Consider the following 5,203-nt stretch of genomic DNA (forward strand, 5'->3'; position numbering starts at 1 on the left):
TTACTTCTATGAATTTTATTGTTTCAGGTCTTATGTTTAGGTCTTTGATTCATTTTGAGTTAATTTTGGTTTATAGTGACAGATTGAAGTCTAGTTTCTTTCTTTTGCACGTGGCTTTCCAGTTTTCCCAGAACTATTTATTAAAGAGGCTGACTTTCCTCCATTGTATGTTTTTGTCTCCTTTGTCGAAAACAATGTGTCCATATATGTGTACATTTGTTTCTGGGTTCTCAGTTCTGTTCCATTTGTCTGTGTGTCAGATTTTCTCCCACGATTGAATATTGTCACTTTGTAGTACAAGCTGAAATCAGGGAATGTGTACCTCCAGCCTTACTCTTTTTTTGTAGGATTGCTTTGATATTTGGGGTCTTTTGTGATTCCATGCACATATGAAAGTTTTATCTTCTATTTCTTGGAAAAAATGACATTGGGATTTTGATGCGGATTGCATTAAATCTGTATATGGCTTTGTAATATGGTTATTTTAACTATGTTGATTCTTCCAATCCATGAATACAATATCTTTCCATTTTTTTGTGTCTACTTCAATTTCTCTTAATAATGTCTTACAGTTTTCAGTGTACGGGTCTTTCGTATTCTCTGTTAAATTTATTCCTAGGTATTTTATTCTTTTTGTTGCTGTGACAAAAGGAATTTTGTTTGTTTGTTTTTCATTCTTTTCATTTATATTTCTGGAATTTCATTGTTAGTATACAGGAAAGCAATAAATTTTTGTATCAATTGATTTTGTATCTTGAAACATTATTTGTTTAACATTTCTAATAGCTTTTTGGTAGAGTGTTTAGGGTATTCTATATAAAGAATCATGTCATCTGCAAAAAGGGAATTTGAGTTCTTCTTTCCCAATTTGGATGTCTTTTATTTCTTTCTCTTGCCTGATTGCTCTGGCTAGGACTTAAAATACTATGTTGAATAACAGTGGTAAAAGGGGGCATCGCTCTCATGTTTCTGATTTTAGAGGAAATATTTCAGGTTTTCACCACTAAGTTTGATATTAGCTGAGGGTTTGTCATATATGGCATTTATTATGTTGAGGTCCTTTCTTCTATACCCATTATATTAATTGTTTAATCATAAATGGATATTGTGTCTTGTCAAATGCTTTTTCTTCATCTGTTGATATAATCATATAAGTTTTATCTTTTATTTTGTTTATGTGGTGTATCACATTGATCAATTTGCCTATGTTGAAATATCCTTGTGCAGATGGAATAAACCCTATTTGATTGCGTTGTATAATCTTTTTAATGCATTGTATTCTATTTGCTAGGATTTTGTTAAGGATTTTGTGTGTTCATATTCATCAGAGGTATCTGTCTGTAGTTTTGTTTTCTTGTGTTATCCTTACCAGGTTTGATATCAGAGTAATGTTAGCATCATAAAGTGAGTTATTGCTTCTTCTTCAATTTATTGGAAGAGTTTGTGGAAGTGAGGGTGAATCATCTTTGAATGTTTGGTAGAATTCACTAGTGAAGCCATCTGGTCCTGGACTCTTGCTTTTGGAGCAATTTTGGATGCTTGTTTCAATTTCCTTACTGTTGATCTGTCTATTTTTATTTTCCAGTTCTTCATCATTCAGTCTAGGAAGGCTGTGTATTTCTAACAACTTGTCCATTTCTTCTAGTTTATTTAATTTGGTGGCATACAGTCCTTCATAGTATTCTCTAATCATCCTTTTTATTACTTGGTATTTGTCTTTTCTCTTTTTTCTTTAGTGAGTCTAGCCAAGTGTTTGTCAATTTTATTTATCTTTTCAAAGAACCAGTTCTTTGTTTTATTTTTTTTCTATTTTCATTTTGTTCTTTTCATTTAGATCTGCTCTAATTTGTATTATTTCCTTCCTTCTGCTGACTTTGCGTTTAAATTTGTTTTTCTTTTTCTACTTCTTTAAGAAGTAATGTTAGGTTGTTTATTTGGGACTTTTGTTGTTTCTTGATATAGGCCTGTAATGATAAAAATTTCCCTCTTAATACTGCTTTTATTGTATCCCAATGATTTTGATATGATAAATTTTCATTCTCATTTATTTCCATGTATCTTTTGATCTCTCCTTTTATTTCTTCTTTGACCCAGTCGTTCTTTAACAGTTTGTGATTTAATCTCCATGTATTTGTGATTTTTTTCCTTCTTTCTTTGCAGTTGATCTCCAACTTCAAAGCATTGTGATCAGAGAATATGCTTGGTATGATGCCAATCTTCTTAAATTTGCTGAGAATTGTTTTGTGTCCCAACATATGGTCCATCCTTGAGAATATTCCATGTATATAGAAAAAAACATAGTCTAGGGTTTTCAGATGAAATGTTCTGTAAATGTTGAGTATGTCCATTTAATCTAATGTGTCACTTAAGGATGATATTTCCTTATTGATTTTCTTATTTTTATAATAATTTATATTTATAAAGAACAGATGTATACATAAACACTGTTATAAAGAACAAAAGGAACTAAGAAAAAAGTAATCCGAGTATTACTTCTTACACATAAGGCAACTAATGTCCTAATATCTCAAAATCCTTTACAAAAGGAGATAGTTTAATAAGTTCTAGTTCAGGGTTTTTTTGTTTGTTTGTTTTTTGCATGTTACTATTTTTTCTTCTTTTTCTTTTCACCTACTTCCATTTTAAGCTTAACTTCTTCAGCTGTAAGGGCTCCCAGTTTCTTATTGTTTGCTTTCTTAACATTTTCCTTGATGGCAGCCTCATCAATTTTAGTTTCAGTAGAAGCTTCCTTAGGTTTTACAACTGGTTTTTCTTTAGGTGGAATAAAAGCTTTGTTTCATTCCTCTTGTCTCTTACTGAGAGCTTCTGCTTGTTTAGCCTTTATTGCTTTCATTTTCTGTCACTTCTTTTGATTTGCCTTCAAGAAGTATTCCCCACTAGCCAATTCCTTATCAATCTGACTTTCTGGCTGTGGTGGTGGGAATGGTGTATACTCTTTCTTAACAGTCTTTTTCTTCGTTTCCTTGCATTTATTCACATTTTTGTGCTTGAACTGCAGCAAAATTCTTTCCCAACTTTGTGATCTTAATTCAGAATCTTTTGACAACTCTCGTTTAGTCATTAACATTTTTATATTATACATTGGATGGATATTCTTCATAGTATCCAGGACTACTTTTCGAACCTCTTTTAAGCCAAAAGCTCCAATAGCTGAAACTGTGTTTCCCTGAACCATAATATAACAGTTTGTTAAGAGTTCCAATGTCTTCAATGTAGATCCTTTGGGACCAATACGACGTTGTCTTCTTTTTACAAATCTTTCTTTATTTCTTATTAAAGAACCTATTTTAACAATGTCACATGCAACATCATCTTGAAGCATTCGTACTGCCTGTTCAAATGAAACACTCCTTGTTAAAAGTTTTATTAGGTCTCTGGCCCTAATGATGATATATGGATCAAAAGTCTTCTTTGTCTTACAGTCATGCTGCCCTCAATCAGGTCAAAGGTTGCGTTGACATGATGTTCATTCAAGGCTTTCTGTACCAATGGCCAGCACTCTTTCAAGTAAGCCTCTCTATATTTTGGGAACAAAATTGCAAAACTGCTCTCCTCCAAGAGTCCTCTAGGATTGTCCTCTTTGGAAAAACCTGGTTCCTTCCAACCATAAGGAACAGGGAGAAGTTCTGATTCATCTTGGTCTTCCGGCTTTGGCTTCTGGTTACGAAATTCACTTTTCCCAGGGGCTGCAGCTGATCCGTTGAATTTGGAGGATGCCATCTTTAAACTGCTTCCTGTGTTACCAGAAGTGAAACATTTCTTCCTTATTGATTTTCTGTTTGAATGATCTATCCATAGCTATCAGTGGCATATTTAGGTCCCATGGTATAATTCTGTTTTTGTTTCTCCATTTAGTTCTGTTAGTACTTGCTTTACATATTTTGGTGCTCCTTCATTGGGGGGATATATATTGATAAGGGTTTTGTCTTCTTGTTGTATTGTCTCCTTTATCATTATGAAATGCCCATCTTTTCTCTTGTTACTGTTTTTATTCTGAAGTCTATTTCATCAAATACACAAGTAAATATGTTACACCTGCTTTACTCTGGATGCCATTTGATTGGAGGATCATTTTTCACCCTTTCACTTTGACTCTATATTTGTTCTTCCAGCTGAAATATGTCTCTTGAAGGCAGCATATGATTTGTGTTTTGTGTTTTGAACCACTCTGCTACTCTGTCTTTTTCATTGCTTAGTTCAGTTCATTTACATTTAAAGTGATTATTGATATATTAGGATTTCCTACAGTCATTTTATCTTTTGTTTTCAGGTACCTCAGTGTCTCCATTGTTTCTTTGCTTTTGTGTTTCTGTCTGTTATTTTAGTTTGGTGGTATTACATGATTTTTTTTTTATCCTTTTACTGTTTCTCATGTTATGTGTCTCAGTTCCGGATTTTATTTTTTTGTTTTTTAAGTGGTTACCATTAAGTTTATGTAAAAGTAAGTTTCATATATATATATATATATAGTAATCCGTTTTCTTCAGTATGTATCTTATCTCTAGTCCACTTTCCAAATTCAAACTTTTACACCCCTCCCATTTCATGCTTTTTTTGTCGCACAGTATCCATATTTATGCCATGAGTTCATTTCTGAGATACAGTAGCAAATTGTATGCATCTTCTCTTTTTCTATGTTTTCATCTTCTTTTCCCTTAATGTTATTTTTAAGTGTATAGTGCCCTATTCTGTGTAAGGGTTGCCACTTCCTGCTTCTGATATCTGTTAGTCATTTTACTAATGGTTTTATGATTTTTTTTGTTTTTTTTGTTGTTGTTTTTTTGTTGTTTTTTTGTTTTTTGTTTTGTTTTGTTTTGTTTTGTTTTTTTCTTTTGCTTCAGGTTGAAGAACTCCATTTGGCAACCCCTGAAATGAAGGCCTTGTGGTGGAAAATTACCCCAGCCTCTGCATATCTGGAAAGGTCTTTTTTCCTCCTTCATATCTATAGGATAATTTTGCTGGATATATTGTTTTTGACTGATAATTTCTCTCTTTCAATAGTTTCAATATTTGATTCCACTCGCTTCTGTCTTGTAGAGTTTCTGCTGAAAAGTCTGATGACAATCTAATGTTTTTTCCTTCTTTTCCCTCGCTGCCTTGAGAATTCTTTCTTTGTCATTAATTTTTGACAGATTCAATATAATGTGCCTTGAAAAATGCCTGTTGGGATTGAGGTGATTAG

The 5,203-nt window shown here is 32.7% G+C and overlaps 1 pseudogene; it reads right to left on the minus strand.

Annotated features, from left to right (window-relative positions):
* Positions 1-2,592: 2,592 nt before the first annotated feature.
* Positions 2,593-3,741, minus strand: LOC109447570 (KRR1 small subunit processome component homolog pseudogene; annotated as a pseudogene).
* Between the last annotated feature and the right edge of the window lie 1,462 nt (positions 3,742-5,203).

This window comes from Rhinolophus sinicus, chromosome 17 (assembly GCF_057876585.1).
Source record: "Rhinolophus sinicus isolate RSI-liver-muscle chromosome 17, RSI-T2T, whole genome shotgun sequence".
Lineage (NCBI taxonomy): Eukaryota > Metazoa > Chordata > Mammalia > Chiroptera > Rhinolophidae > Rhinolophus > Rhinolophus sinicus.